Source organism: Mastigoproctus giganteus, chromosome 14 (genome assembly GCF_048544385.1).
Source record: "Mastigoproctus giganteus isolate SK-2022 chromosome 14, ASM4854438v1, whole genome shotgun sequence".
NCBI classification, from domain to species: domain Eukaryota; kingdom Metazoa; phylum Arthropoda; class Arachnida; order Uropygi; family Thelyphonidae; genus Mastigoproctus; species Mastigoproctus giganteus.
The window spans coordinates 28,393,859-28,410,056 of NC_143588.1; the positions used below are offsets into that span (position 1 = coordinate 28,393,859).

Below are 16,198 nucleotides of genomic sequence, written 5' to 3' on the forward strand. Positions count from 1 at the left end.
AAGCAAGTTTCATGTTTTCACTGTTTGAGACAAAATTTATGTATAAAACTGGAGAAAGATGGGTCATATATAAATATTTGCATCATCTTTCTTATAAATGTACATAAAATTTATAAGGAATGCCTGCAAAGTGTAAATTTTGCAATTCTTCTGTAATTAAGTTCAAATAGTACTTTTATTGCTCTATCTCACGGGTTTTCTTTTATAGGACTGTATGTATAACATGGCAAGGAAATACCATCAGAATGACTGTCAGTGATGAAGACCAATTGTAAGAATGGAGATGAAGAATCTAGTGACCTCCAACCACATTCAGACATCACCAGGTTCTTCAGTGTTCAAAAGTGCCATTTCAAGGATGTTAATAATAATATCAGTTTATTTGTCAAAGAGACAAAAATGGATTGCTTGAAGAAAATGGGTATTGTTCTTAAAGGAATTAAATCAGAGCAACTTATCAACATTGGTGCCAACTTTTGACTTTCAAGAAGCTGGAGACTGGGTAACTATAAACAGGAATAAAGAAGGAGATTTTTGAGTCGAAACAGGAGTAAAGCAAGATATTTTTGAGTCAAAACAGGAACTTGTAAAAATAACTTATTTTAAAGTCCAGGTTTTGGACACAGAATATATGGATTTTATATTAAAATACACACACAGGACCAATTCCGGTACAGCAGGCTCTCAAAAAGCATTTTTTCTGTTTGGGTGGTCTGTTAGATAACAACAGATCATTGCTTTTAAAAAAATACTCTTTGGACTCTGCCCTCTTTATAAATGTTAATTCAAAGTTTAGTTCATAAGAACAGCCATGCTATGTAGACTTGGCTTTCAAGAGCATTTCCAAAGCTTCATAAGAAAGAGATCTCAAGTTAAGTTTTTTTTTTTTTTTTTTTCACCTAGCTAAATATCCTCTCATATCATACACAGCAATGCTGTGAGGAATTGTTAAAATTCCAAGCATGAATTAAGATAATTTATTATATTTCAAGCTTCCTTGTGCACTTGTCAGTTTCCCAACCAAGGACCACAATATATCAGTTATTCTTTTTTTCTGTATATGGTAGGTACTTGCACTGAAACTGACAGAAAAACAACAATTGGGGCAAAAGTTGATGACGTTGTAGAGCGGATATCATCTTTTAAGGGCACAAAAGGTGATATAGTTGTACACGTTGGCACTAATGATATTAAGAGTAGGAGACCGGCGGAATTACTTGACAAGTACAGGTCACTGATGAAAAAAAGCCGTGAATTAGGGTTGAAATTGAAAGTTGTGTCCGCAATTCTGCCCAGACACGATAGGAGGGAGTATATGATGAGAGCCCTGTCAATCAATTCGGCCCTGGAAAGATTGTGCAGGGCTCAAGGGGAAAAATTTTTTTCAGCCTGGTCTGTACTTGTTAACAGGAGAGACTGCTTCTACAGGGATGGGATACACTTAAATAGAAAGGGTGCAAGAATGTTTGCTGATGCTATCGAGGCAGTGTTAAGTGGGTCGGAAAACTGCTAGATTGAGGGCATACAAGGACTAATAGATTAACAGTAGCCACTGGCAGAGGTGAAAGTGATTCTTGCACTGCTTCTATTGGAATGAGCCGCATCCTGGAAAATAAGATGCAGGATATTTCAGAGACTGCTGGGAATCATTGGGGTACAAGTAAACACATGGGTTGTGTTATGGTAGCTAAGAAAAAGAACAGGTGCATGTATACTTGCGTGTACACCAATGCTAGGAGTTTAGTAAATAAATTTGATGAATTTGAGGTATTGCTCAAAACATCAAAGGCAGATATTGTGGGGATTTCAGAGACGTGGTGTCCCACAGATATAAGGAATGCACAACTGGAATTTGGGGAGTACAATGTCTACAGAAAGGATAGACAGGATAGTAAGGGAGGAGGGGTTATGCTATTAGTTAAAAAACACATAAAATCCAAGGAAGTGAAGCCAGTCGACATCGCTGGACAGTGCAGTGTCGAGTCAGTTTGGTGTGACATAAGCATTGGGAGATCAAAATTTAGAGTAGGACTGTGCTATAGGCCTAATGACTCTGATGAGTATAATAAGAAACTGTTCGGAGAAATAGAGTGTGCCAGTAAATCAGAGAGTCTTATAATGGGAGATTTTAATTTCCCAGATATTGACTGGAATTTGGGGGCTGGTCACTCACACACTAGCAGGGCTTTTGTGGATTTATTGGATGATTGTTTTCTACATCAGCATGTTCGGGAGGCAACTAGAGGGAGTAATACTCTTGATTTGATTATCAGTAGTGATTCTTCATGCATTAAGAATCTGCAGATAAATGAACCACTAGGTGGCAGTGATCACAGTGTGCTGAAGTGGGAGTTACTCAAAGAGGTAACTACCATTAGGAGTAAAGGGAAGGGGTATTGCTTTCGTAAAGGCGACTACAATGGACTGAGACAGTATTTAAATTCTATACAGTGGGATCAACTAATGATATTGCCAACAGCAAATTCAAAATGGGAAGCATTCAAAGAACTTATCTTGGAAGCTACTAGGCTTTACATAACAACTAAGAAATATTGTTCAAGGTTTAGGCCTAAATGGATGTCAGATGAACTAATGAGGCATATGGCAGAGAAGAAAAAATGCATGGGATACATACAAATTAACACGTGACACAGACGCCTATGATAGATACAAGTTGATCTGTAACCAAGTTACAAAGGAGGTTAGGCAGGCGAAGGCAGATTACGAGAGATCCTTGGCAAGGGATGCGAAGAAATACAGCAAAGAGTTCTTTACTTATGTAAACTCTAGAAGGAAGGGGATGAATCAGATTGGCCCACTTGATATCGATGGTTCAACTGTTGATGATCCTGCTCAGGTAGCTAACAAACTAAATGAATATTTTGCATCGACATTCACACATGAGGAGTTATTCAGTGAGGGGAATGCCAGAGGTGTATTCAACTCTAGCAGTAAGCTAGAGAATCTTGTAATAACTGAGAGCAAAGTGGAGGAGAAATTGTTGAAGGTAAACACAAGAAAGGCACCTGGGGTGGATGGGATCTATCCAGTTATATTAAAGGAGGCAGCAAAGGAAGTAAGCAAACCCTTAGCCATAATTATGAGAGCTTCCTTGGACTCAGGGGAGGTACCCACGGACTGGAGATGTGCAAATGTGACCCCAATTCACAAAGGGGGATCAAAGGCTGACACAAGTAATTATAGACCTGTGAGTTTAACTTCTGTTCCCGGAAAATTAATGGAGGCACTGGTTAAAGAAGCACTGCAGGATCATCTAGACAAGACTTCAGTTATAGCTAGGACACACCATGGTTTTGTTAAGGGTAAGTCTTGCCTGACCAATTTGATTGGATACTATGATGCAGCCACAAAAGAACTGGATGCAGGGAATAACTTTGATATTATATACTTGGATCTTAGAAAGGCTTTTGATACTGTTGCACATGGAAGACTGCTGCACAAATTGGAGCAGTGTGGCATTGGAGGCAAATTGCTGCTATGGATAAAGGGGTGGTTGAGGGGGAGAAGACAGAGAGTGGTAATCAATGGACACTGCTCATCGTGGACTAATGTTATTAGTGGAGTCCCTCAGGGTTCAGTATTGGGTCCTTTATTGTTTTCTGTATTTATAAATGATATTGATGATGGTATATCAGGCTTAATGTCCAAGTTTTCAGACGATACGAAGGTTGGCAGGGTTGTCAAGGACACTACTGACACTATGCTACTGCAACAGGATTTGGAAAGGTTGAGCAGATGGGCTTCGAGGTGGCAAATGAAGTTTAACATTGACAAATGTAAAGTACTACATATGGGAAACAGCAACCCCAGAGCAACGTATCAATTCTGTGTGTACTACACTGACAGTGGTAGAGAATAAAAGGGACCTGGGGGTGGTTGTGCAGGCAGATATGAAGTTCTCTGAGCAGTGCAGACGGGCTGCAAGAGTAGCTCATGGTGTATTGTCAATGATATATAGGAATTTTTCTAGCAGGGATAAGGAGGTGATTATTCCCTTGTATAAAGCAATGGTCAGGCCACACCTAGAATACTGCATACAGGCCTGGAGGCCTCATTTCAAGAAGGATGTAGAGCAGCTGGAACGAGTACAGAGAAGGGCAACTAGATTGGTGAATGGGACAAAGGGGTTTTGCAAATTACAGTGTCTGGAAACTAGGCACCAGCGAGGTGATCTGATAGAGGTGTACAAAGCCTTGAATGGTTTGAGCATGCTCAATGCTGATGGGATTCTTCCTCTTGCTCAGAATAATCACCTGAGAGGGCATAAATTCAAACTGAGGAAAGACAGATGTAGGATAGATGTGCGGAAATTTGCCTTTAGCCAGCGGGTGGTTGGTAGGTGGAACAGACTTCCATCCCTTGTTGTGGAAGTTGATAGCCTAAATAAGTTTAAGGCTCAGCTGGACAGGTATTTCGAACGAACAGAGGGGTGAAGTGGAAGTGGTTATTTTTATTTATGTTACTTTCTTTTTTTTTTTTTTGTTGGCTGATGCTGCATAAGCTTGCTTTCTTGCATCAAATGCCTCTACTAATGCTAATGCTAATTGCCTCATCTCTTGGATATATTCTTCAATGATACTAGTAAGTACTGAAAAACCTGTCCACAAAAAAAATTCAAATTTGATGCACTTCCAATTGATGAAATTTGTGCTACCTCAGCATTTATAAGATTACCGTTTAGAAATGAGAACTTGTACACTGAAGAAATAAGAGGAGAAGATGCTGTTCTTCTATAAAAAGCATCTTCTCCTCTTCTTGGTAGAAATGACAGAAAAAATAAAAAAACAACAAAAACTATCAACAAACTAAGGGAATCCAATCAGAAAATTTCTTTCTCATTAAACACTGATTGATCTGAATAAATGTCAATGAATTGCTTAAACTTATGGTGTTATAATCACGATGTCCATTCCAATCACTATATCATGTATCAATTGGTTTATCATCTCTAACACCCCATGGCTCACAATTAGTAGGTTCCTAATCTTATTACAAAATATAATGTAATTTTATGCAGCCGATCTCTGAATTGTATAAAATACTGAAACCAACCATGTCTGGTTTGCCACTGGGGCTTTTCTTTGTTTATTCAAACGCCCAATCCAACATTTTCATTTGGTAGCTACTTATACTGGTCATTTTTAAATGTTACCCAAGAGCACAGAAGATACCTAGATTTTAACAATTCAATTCAGCAACAATTTTTATATGTGGCATAAAAGTGATTCATTTTTAATTTATACACTGTGAACTGATGATACCACATTTATTTTACAAACTTTTGTGTCTGATATTTCCATCAGAAAATTTTTACATGTGAAATTCACATGTTGCACAGTGGACAATATAACCAAACTGTCACCATGGCAATTTGTGCTTACTAACAGCATATAAGGATACTTACCTAGTAAAAAGTATGACGCAAAAATTATATGTGCAGACCTGTGAATGTGTAAATTACTGAAAACAAACACATTTATTTATCATAGGTTTTTAGCTTTAGCATTAGTCGAGCATATTAAACAGTCCATGAGGTTGTCACACCGACCCAGCTGGTCGAGATATTGAGGCTTTTGCAATTACTAATGAACTTGCACAGATTGTTCATTTACCTATAAGAATAGCGGACAATCCTAATCATACAGCCAACACAGTTGATCTTTTTCTCACAAACAACCCTTCTAAGTACAGAGTTGAAGTGGGAAGTCCTTTAGGCACTTCAGATCACAACTTGGTGATTGTCTCTTCTCCAATGGAGCTTTTATCTCATGGCAATTCCCAACCTCGTGCTGTTTGGGCATTAAAAGAATGCAAAATGGGATGACCTGCGAGATTTCTTTTCTTCTTTTCCTTGGTCGGATTACTGTTTCAAAACTTCTGATGTCAACGTTTGCTCAGATCGTGTCACTGAAATTATTCTTGCAGGAATGGAATCCTTTATCCCACACTCCACTTTAAAATCTCGTCCTTTATCTAAACCTTGGTTTTCCAATAAATGTGCTAAGGCTGTTCAAGAGAAGAACATTGCATATCATAATTGGCTTGTTTCTTATTCATCAGTTTCATTTTCTGCCTATACCAAAACTCGCAACAATTGTAAAGCAATTATTAATCAGTCCAAACTAGAATTTGAACAGGCTAAGAGTAGAAAACTTGCTTCTTGCCTAATGGTAGCCGAGCATTCTGGTCTCTTGCCAAAGCTATTGGCCGCAACTTTTGCCCATCTCTGCTCCCACCTCTGTCCAAACCAGATGGTTCTATTGAAACTTCAGCCAAGGATAAAGCTGACCTGCTGGCATCCCATTTTTCTTCCAACTCATGTATTAATGATCTTGGTAAAACACCTCCCACTATTCCCAACACGCTCCATTCAATGCCTCCTGTGGCCTTCCGTCAAAAGGATGTCAGAAGGATTTTGACGAATCTTGATGCTAAGAAAGCTCCAGGTCCCGATGGTATTTCTCCACTTGTTCTCAAAACCTGTGATCCTGAACTTACTCCTATTCTTTGCCACCTTTTTTCACTTTCTTATTCTAAAGGTGTTTTTCCTTCTGCTTGGAAATTTGCTCATATCCAGCCAGTTCCAAAAAAGGATGACAAATGCCTCCCATCAAATTATCATCCTACTGCAATTACTTCTACTCTTTCTAAAATAATGGAGAAATCAATTAACCGCCAACTCTTAAACTACCTAGAAACCTTCTGTCTGATCAACGATCGCCAGTATGGATTCTGTCAGTGTCGATCCACTTGTGATATTCTGTCTTACGTTACCTATTTATGGGCTAATTCAATGGAAAGGTTTGGTGAAACACAAGTAGTTGCTCTTGACATCTCAAAGGCTTTCGATCATGTTTGGCATAAAGGTCTTCTAAACAAACTTCCATCTTTTGGTTTGCCAACTGTTTTTTATAATTGGTTATCCAGTTTTCTCTCTGATCGCTCACTGAGGGTAATGGTAGATGGCTCGCTGTCTTCTAACTTCTCCACTAATGCCGGTGTCCCCCAAGGTTCAGTTCTTTCCCCCACTCTTTTCCTCTTGTATATTAATGACCTTCTTCCATTGACTGGAAATCCTATCCATAGTTTTGCCGATGATAGCACATTGCATTCCACTTTCCATTTTGAGAAACCTTGCCCTACTCAATCAGCTTCAACTTCTCGAATACCTGCTACCAATTTCTAAAATGCCGATCTCCAGGTAATTCTCCAGTGGGGCAAATACAACTTAGCTGATTTCAATCCTTCTAAAACATAGTTTTGGCTTATATCTCGCAAAAAGGATTCTTCTGCTGCTATGCTTATCTTTTGTGACACTCCGATTTCTAGGCAAAATAATATATCTCTTTTGGGGATTACCCTGACTTCTAATCTCTCTTGGCTCAAGCACGTTACAAATATTGCTTCCTCTGCATCTAAAAAACTTGGTTTTCTCTTTCGCTCTCACCTTTACTTTTCTTCCAAACAGCTGCTCACTCTGTATAAATCGCAAATCCGCCCTACCATGGAATATTGTTCCCACATTTGGGGTGGTGCCCCCCAAATCTCTCTCAGGCTTCTTGATTCCATTCAGAAGAGGGCAGTTAGGTTAATTAATGATTCAACTCTAACAGAGTCTCTCCATTCACTGTCTCATGGACATACTGTTTCTGCTGCATACCTCTTCTTCTGCAGAAATTTCCCTGGGCCCTGTTCTTCTGAATTGGCTTCTATAATTCCCGTTCTCTCCTTCAAAACAGTCCGAACACATACAGCCTCCAGCCAACATCCATTTACTATCCAACTTCAAATTCACAGAACCAACTTTTCATCTTCCTCATTTATTCATTCAACTGCCATTTTCTGAAACAACCTTCCTTCATACGTATTTCCTGATAATTACAGTCTACAGAAGTTCAAGTTCAATATAAACAAATATCTTCTTTCATCTTCTTAACCTCCAAACCAAGCACAGTGTATCTACTATTAGTTACCCTAACACATCCCATGTATTTATTTGTTCCACTATGAACCCTAACAGTCCTGGAAATCTCCACTGCCTTGCTTTCCATGCTGCTGCTGCTCATTCCAATAGAAGCAGTGTAAGAATCACTTTTGCCTCTGCCTGCGGCCACTGTTAACCTTTTATTCTGTGTATTCCCTCCAAGCTTGCAGTTTTCTGATCTACCTAACCCTGCCTCAATAGCATCAGCAAATATTCTTGCACCCTTTCTATTTAAGTGTACCCCATCCCTGTAGAAGCAGTCTCTCGTGTCAACAAGCACAGACCAGGCTGAAAAAAAATTCTACCCCTTGAGCCTTGCACAATCTCTCCAGGGCCAAATTGATCAACAAGGTTCTCATCATATACTCCCTCCTATCATGTCTGGCAAAATTGCAGACACTTTCACATTACACCCTAAGTCACAACTTTTTTTCAACATTGACCTGTACTTGTTGAGTAAATCTGCAGATCTCTTAATGTCATTAGTTCCAATGTGTACAACAATATCACCTTTTGTGCCCTTAAAAGATGATATCTGCTCTACGTCATCAACTTTTGTCCCTAGAAGACATACCCTGGTTTTGTTTCACCTATCCTTCTTGCATAGTATATTCCCCATCTCCCTGACAACAGAGTCACTAACAATAACTAGTTGGGCAGCTGAGAGCTTCATGGGCCTCTTATATTAATTTCTTCGAGGACAGTTACCCTACTCCTCAAGCTCTCATAGAAGCCCATCAGCACTCTTGAGTTGGCGCCTAATTCCTTGACACTCTAGGCATCTAGCACACACACACACAAAGACATCCTCCTTGCTAGATCATGTCCCGTTTTAGAAGTTCAGAAAACATTTCACATTTCGCACATTTTTTGAGACTGTGATGAGTTCGAGAATCGCCCCTTCATTTCTCCCCCAAGTCACAACACTCTCACTAGTCTGTGATCTTTGCTTCGCAGCTCTCATCTGATAAGATTAATTAAATCTCATCAATAACATTAATCAATATTTTTGATTAATTGACGATACTGTACTAAGCTAACAGATTCCTAATACAGTGCTTTGTATTATGTTATCTAGTTTTTATGTTATATTTTACGCTATCAGTTCAAGATATATACGTTGCACTATTTCTTATCGATTACAATATGGCGGGTAGTTCAACAATATTGGCGCTAACACCAGGAATCACAACTTCCAAAAATCACTAATTAAATTCAAAATAAAAAGCTAATGAACACTATTAAACTTATTTAATATCTTTGTAAAACACAATGTAGTATGTTAATTAATGACGAATATGGTAAAATTATCAAAATACTTATCCCTTTACATCAACCAAAAATCCACTGACTGTTCTCTTCAGTCATCAGAGTGCCCTCACATTCTCCATTTATTAAGCACCTAGAAAATTTCAATGGTTTCCTAGTCTTGTTTCTACCTTTGCATTACTGCCTATGGCAAAATTAGACCATCCTTTTGATTCTGTCTAGTCTATCAATCTGCTTCCAAAATGAAAGTGGTACGATTTAAAAACTGTTGGTAAAAGAAATTTACACATCACATTCTTCAACATATCTAAGATTGATGACCCAGTACATGGATGTGAGATATGTTGGAATGAAGAGTTATGATGGGATTTTCAAATAGTGGTGTAATATTAAAAAGAAACAAGTAAATATCCTCTTTTAATTCCTTTGCAACTCCAATTTGTAGGCCTACCATAACAGGACATTATGGACACTGAGTGCAAGACAGTTTTTTTAAAAGGAATCCAACATGCTTTCAGGTTGTTCAATCAATGCTGTTACCTAGAGAAATTCTCTAATGCTGGCACTGAGAGCAAGCTGCTTTCAAATTTACATCTTTTTTTTTTTTTTTTTTTAATTAGGAAAGTTTACCATAATGGGATACCTTAGACTTCATTACCTACCATCAGAAGGAAATAAAAAATGGCACATTTCTCAGTGCCAATGCACTCTTCTTTCCTTCTCTGTGCAATTTAATTAATAATGCCTGCTCTTTTTGTTCTTCCACAAGTGTATTTTTTGTTATTTCACTATCAGAAACCACTTGAATGTTCGCATATTTCTGAACAACACATATGCATGATAAGCACAACTCAGAAGAAGAATGATTAACAATGCAAATAAACATTTGGCACATATGACAGTATCATCATCGTTGTGAAATTCTACATCTATTTTTGCATTCTTTGCTAAATAGTGCACTTTGCCTTTATGGTTATTTATTTGCAAATGTCTGATTACAGTACATCACATTTGCCACCACTTGAAATTGAGAAATAACTTCTACATACATTACACAAAGCAAACACATTACTTTTTCCTGATCGTAGAGTATATGAAAAAAATCTTCCAAATATGTCTTCTGAAATTTAACATCATATTTCTTTGGCACCTTACTGAAGGACACCTCTAACCCAGCAGTGGTGACACCCCAAAGAGTAATAAGGTGTGGTACTAATACAATAACGATGAGCAGTTTACAGGAGTTCCCGACTTTACGAGTTAATTCAGTGTGTGCTCGTAAAGCGGGAATTTATTTCCCATAGACATATAATGTTAAAAACAGGGGTTACACTTTGACTTGGCACATTATAGCCTCAGATGCTAATGCGCCATAAAACTCTAAAACAAACAAACAAACAAAACAGGGGTTACATTCTCAACAATGAAATTAGTTAGCTGATTAGTTTATTGTTAAACAATGATTGATTTATGCAAAGAAATGAAAACATTGCCTGGAAAATCAAGCAAATTATAATTTAAAGAAATTATTCATGACTTACAAATGTTAAAGAATGTTTATTCTTTATCATCAGCTAAATGCACACTCGCTGATCACTCATTGTTGTGTCAGCACTTGTTGGTTTGTTGCACAAGGAGTCTTCTTCTTCAGAAATGCTTCAAGAGGCATTTGTTTCCAAGACAATCTCTTCACTTTTCTTTATAAATTTCATGATAGCATGCATAAGCATTTTTTAATGGCATGCACAAATTGCAACTAACTAACAAGGTACGCACAAGTGAGATTGCAATTAACACAATTCGTGGGGAGTAACAAGTTTATGAAACTTTAAAAAAAAAAAGGAATGAAGAGAAGATTCTGAAAATTTATTTATGTTTTTTATATGATTGAAGATTGCAATGAAGGGGAAACACATTTCACCATAATAACACAAAAACCCATACAATTCCAGCTATCGATATTTTCGCAAATGCAATAACATCGAGTTTACTACCCATTTATAATTGATTGCGCTAACAGAAAAGCCCAATAAACCAGAAACTACAAATTGTTTTTACTGTTTTATGGTCATGACCTCCAGAAATATGCTTTAGAAAAATATCACAAAAGCATTCAAAATTGGTTCTTATAACAGAACATATGATAACGATGAAAGTGTAGTTTTTTTTTGATTTGGTAGTTGTTTGCGCATAGGCTTCTGTGGCCATATTGCACCTCCCAAGGTTTTTGCAGTACTTTGATCAAAGCCCGAGGCGGGAATCGAACCCGCGACCTTTGGGTTGCCGAGCAGGTACTTTACCCACTCGGCTAGCCCGGCCGGCTGAAAGTGTAGTACGTTTTAATGATTTCAATTGGTAACTAATACAATTTACTTTATAAAAATGACCTTTTAGAGAGATAAATAGCTTAGTTATATAGCGAAAATTTCAACTTCCGAGGTCTTGGAACGAATAGCTAAAAAACAATGTATTATTGAGTTCACAATACGATATTTACAAAATACGATGGTGTCTCTGGAACGGATTAATATCATTTTTTTTTTTTTTTTTTTTTTTTTATGTAAACCCCAAACACAACAGGTATTAGAACCTATAGTACTTAGTACTGTGCTTGGGTTGGAAGTTGAGAATATGAAAGAAGATATTTGTTGACACTGGACTTGAACTTCTGTAGACTGTAATTTTCAGTAAATACGTATAAAGGAAGGTTGTTCCAGAAAACGGCAGTTGAATGAATAAATGAAGAAGATGAAAAGTTGGTTCTGTGAGTTTGAAGTTGGACAGCAAATGGATGTTGGCTGATGGCAGCACGTGTTCGGACTGTTTTGAAAGAGAGAGCGGGAATTATAGAAGCCAATTCAGAAGAACAGTGCCCATGGAAGTATCTGTAGAAGAGGCATACAGCAGAAACAGTATGTCTATGAGACAGCGAGTGGAGAGACTCGCTGTCTCAGAGCGAGTCTCTCCGCTATCCATCGTAAAGCGAGGTGCATTATATTGTATAACTATGTGCACAGTTTTAAATGTGGAATTTATGAATGTTTAACATTCATTTTTTTGCAATTAATGTTCATATTTTCGATTTTGTTGATACTTGAAAAAAAAAAAAAAAAACCTCGTAAACCCGAGAACTCGTAAAGCAGGAACTGCCTATTTGGATTTATGTTGCCTTAAAATAGTTATGGATTTTAATAAGTGCATTGTTTAATTTAGAGTTATTGATTCAGGCATCATGGCTTGAACCAGATATAGCCCAGATCTTCAAATCATCTGTATAACCAATTATAGGAATATTATTCTCAATAAGGGGAGGAAGAATACAAAAAAACAGTATAGCAGACATAGTCTCTTGGGGAACCCCAAATGAAATAACTTTATTCCACATTTGATTGTCAGACTCATAGATAAGAGTACAATTAGAGTCCAATTCTTGTATAAAATACAGAACAACACCATTAATTTTCTCCCACAAGTGTTCCCCCCCCCCACAAAGTATACCAAAACAATTTTTTTTCTAATTTAAACAAAGTTAGTACAAGAGACATTAATGCCAAATTATGAATTCCTCAATTAACTGTTCTGTAAATTATGAATTCCACAATTAACTGTTCTGTAACATCATTAACTGTTCTGTTAATGAAGTCTGGCCAAAAATAAATAAAAAATAAAAACCAAACATTTCCTTATGTTTTCATTTCATTCATTTTCTCATTCATATTAATTATCTCATATCGAAAAACAAGAATTTAAAATTAACTGCATCTTTCCCATTCAATTATATTTCCCATCCGAAGTGCACCGCCATTACATTTGATCCATGCTTGCCCTTGAGGTTGTCACACACACATTCTCTCAGATATGCCAGACAAGCTGCACTTGCTACCTGGGATTCTAAAGCGCTGATGGAACTGATATTCGGGTGACACTGAAGTCAAGTGGACCCAATTTCGGCGAAGTCCGGACAGTCTGTGACAGCCAAATCCTCTGCTTGTACATTCACGATGGTGGGACTGTTAGTAATCCTGGGTATAACCTCCATGCACAAGTACATGGTGGGAGTGACCACCCAGGTGTGAACCAACGTAAGCAGGGATCGAGGCGTGGCGCCCACACCACATGGAGGAATGCCGCCCCCTCTATGTTGCCAGGCAGTACTAGGTGGTAGATGACTCTCATCAACTGGTGCAATACCACCACTTTGCTTATTGGAGGCCTGAAATGGTGGAACCCATGTTTCGTCTCTAGAGCTAAGTTCCAGTCAACCTTTCCCTATCTCTTCCATCATGCAGTATGATTGATGACTTTTGAGGTTATGATGAACATCGTGGTGAGATCCAATATTTCTTACATTTCGAGGGTACAGCTCTAAAACGGAATTCGCAGGCCGGCCGCTAGTTAGTACACCGGACCGAACCTATTGGTAACTCTCTAGGAGGCTTCTGGATCAGGTAGTGTATAATCTTGCTACCTCTACTCTGCCAGATAGTGACTGGAGGGAGTCCGAGTAGTGTGTATGCGGGGAGCATTGTCGAGGCCACGTTATGACGAGGATCTGGGTATATTCTTACCATGTGTATGCCATATCCAAAAATTTCATTACTTCATACAGCATGTCCCACCCACTTTTTCTTACTATTGAATACACCATGAATTGTCAAACCGATAGAGCAGGCTTATCTGTGAAAAGATCTAAACCTCCCAAGCACTTCCTAATTCATTTCACAAATATTCATGGTCACAATTCTACTCTCAACGATGTCCATTTCCACTTGCAGTCTGCCAAACCCCATGTACTTTTTTCTGACTGAATCTCAGTTATCAGTTGATTCAACTACTGCTCATCTCAGATGCCCAAATTATTTGATGTAGGATTGCTTTCGCCTCAAAGGTGGTACTTGTGCATATGTCCGTTCTGATATTCCCTGTTAGAGACTTGGCAATTTGGAATCTCCTCTCTTTGATCTTCTCTGGCTTAAAATCTCTCTACCTCATTGTGTCAAATTCATCTGTTGTCTCTACCGTTCTCCCAAATCCACTAATCACTTTGAGCTCTTTGACTTCCTCTCTTTGCAGCTTGACTTTCTCCAGTCCAACTTTCCTAACAGTGAGTAATTTTCCTTGGTGATTTTAATGTTCACAACTCCAGCTGGCTTCCGTTTTCTAGTCACACCGACCCAGCTGGTCGAGAGGCTGAGGCTTTTGCAATTACTAATGACCTTGAACAGATTGTTCATTTACCTACAAGAATACCAGACAATCCTAATCATACAGCCAATACGCTTGATCTTTTTCCCACAAACAACCCTTCTAAGTACACGGTAGAAGTGAGAGGTCCTTTAGGCACTTCAGATCACAACTTGGTGATTGTCTCTTCTCTAATGGAACCTTTATTCCCAAACTCATGTTGTTTGACATTACAAGAATGCAAAAAGGGATGACCTGTGAGACTTCTTTTCTTCTTTTCCTTGGTCGGATTACTATTTCAAAACTTCTGATGTCAACGTTTGCTCAGATTGTGTCACTGAAATTATTCTTGCAGAAATGGAATCTTTTATCTCACACTCCACTTTTAAATCTCGTCCTTCATCTAAACCTTGGTTTTCCAATAAATGTGCTAAAGCTGTTCAAGAGAAGAATGTTGCATATCGTAATTTGCTTGTTTCTAATTCTTCAGTTTCATTTTCTGCCTACACCAAAGCTCGCAACAATTGTAAAGCAGTTATTAATCAGTCCAAACTAGAATTTGAACAGGCTAAGAGTAGAAAACTTGCTTCTTGCCCTAATGGTAGCCGAGCATTCTGGTCTCTTGCCAAAGCTATTGGCCGCAACTTTTGCCCATCTCTGCTCCCACCTCTGTCCAAACCAGATGGTTCTGTTGAAACTTCAGCCAAGGATAAAGCTGACCTGCTAGCATCCCATTTTCCTTCCAACTCATGTATTAATGATCTTGGTAAAACACCTCCCACCATTCCCAACACGCTCCATTCAATGCTTCCTGTGGTCTTCCGTCAAAAGGATGTCAAAAGGATTTTGACGAATCCTGATGCTAAGAAAGCTCCAGGTCCCGATGGTATTTCTCCACTTGTTCTCAAAACCTGTGCTCCTGAACTTCCTTCTATTCTTTGCCAACTTTTTTCACTTTCTTATTCCAAAGGTGCTCATATCCAGCCAGTTCCTAAAAAAGGGTGACAAATCTCTCCCATCCAATTATCGTCCCATTCCAATTACTTCTACTCTTTCTAAAGTAATGGAGAAATCAATTAACCGCCAACTCTTAAACTACTTAGAAACCTTCCACCAGTCAACGATCGCCAGTATGGATTTCATCAGTGTTGATCCACTGGTGATATTCTGGCTTATGTTACCCATTTATGGACTAATTCAATGGAAAGGTTCAATGAAACACAAGTAGTTGGTCTTGACATCTCAAACGCTTTTGATCGTGTGTGGCATAAAGGTCTTCTAAACAGGCTTCCATCTTATGGTTTGCCAACTGTTTTTAGTAATTGGTTATCCAGTTTTCTCTCTGATCGCTCACTGAGGGTGATGGTCGATGGCTCTCTGTCTTCTAACTTCTCCACTAATGCCAGTGTCCCCCAAGGTTCAGTTCTTTCCCCCACTCTTTTCCTCTTGTATATTAATGAAATTCTTCCATTGACTGGAAATCCTATCCATAGTTTTTCTGATTATAGCACATTGCATTCCACTTTCCATTTTGAGAAACCTTGTCCTGCTCAATCAGCTTCAACTTCTCGAAAATCTGCTACCAATTACTTAAATGCCGATCTTCAGGTAATTCTCCAGTGGGGCAAAGACAACTTAGTTGATTTCAACCCTTCTAAAACTCAGTCTTGTCTTATATCTCGCAAAAAGGATTCTTCCGCTCCTATGCTTATCTTTAGTGACACTCCGATTTCTAAGCAA

The 16,198-nt window shown here is 38.4% G+C and overlaps 1 protein-coding gene across 1 annotated transcript in view; it reads right to left on the reverse strand.

The window, feature by feature from the left end:
• LOC150075035 (tensin-2-like) overlaps nucleotides 1–16,198 on the reverse strand; it is a 737,845-nt gene that overhangs the window by 393,672 nt on the left and 327,975 nt on the right. The gene's annotated exons all lie outside the window — the stretch shown is intronic.